The sequence below is a fragment of the Carlito syrichta genome, unplaced genomic scaffold (genome assembly GCF_000164805.1).
Source record: "Carlito syrichta isolate Samal-C Ts95f unplaced genomic scaffold, Tarsius_syrichta-2.0.1 Scaffold97051, whole genome shotgun sequence".
Taxonomy (NCBI): Eukaryota; Metazoa; Chordata; class Mammalia; order Primates; family Tarsiidae; genus Carlito; species Carlito syrichta.
Genome location: NW_007041147.1, coordinates 29,878 through 30,337, shown reverse-complemented (window position 1 = coordinate 30,337; position 460 = coordinate 29,878). Strand labels below are relative to the sequence as shown.

Genomic DNA, 460 nt, shown 5'->3' with positions numbered 1-460 from the left:
GGGAGCGGCCACTGCACTCCAGTCTGGGCGACAGAGTGAGACTCCAACTCAGAAAATAAACAAAACAAAAACAAAAACAAAAAAGTTCTCAAAGGGAAATGGCAGAAGCACCGAAAGGCACCAACACTGATGACTTCAAAAACCGTTTTGAGCCGTGGAAAAAGCATCTCAGTAGGTGTATTCATCAAACGGAGAGGACTTTGAAGGTGATGAAGTTTAAATATATAAGAATAAATAAATAAATTCCGGGTTTTGGGGGGTCCTCCCTCTTGTGTGTCACGCAACTTTTTCTTTCTTTTTTTTTTTTGAGTGGGAGATTCACTCAGTCGCCCAGACTGGAGTACAGTGGCCGCTCCCGGCCACCGCCGCCTTGACCTGCTGAGCTCCCGCGATCCTTCCGCTTCAGCCTTCCAGGTAGCCGGAATTACAGGCATGCGCTACCACGCCCGGCTGATTTTTT

General features: G+C 47.6%; 1 protein-coding gene across 1 annotated transcript in view; it reads right to left on the bottom strand.

The window, feature by feature from the left end:
- Positions 1 to 460, bottom strand: part of ENG (endoglin) — a gene marked incomplete at its 3' end in the record, with an annotated part of 33,542 nt that overhangs the window by 12,123 nt on the left and 20,959 nt on the right. The window lies entirely within an intron of this gene.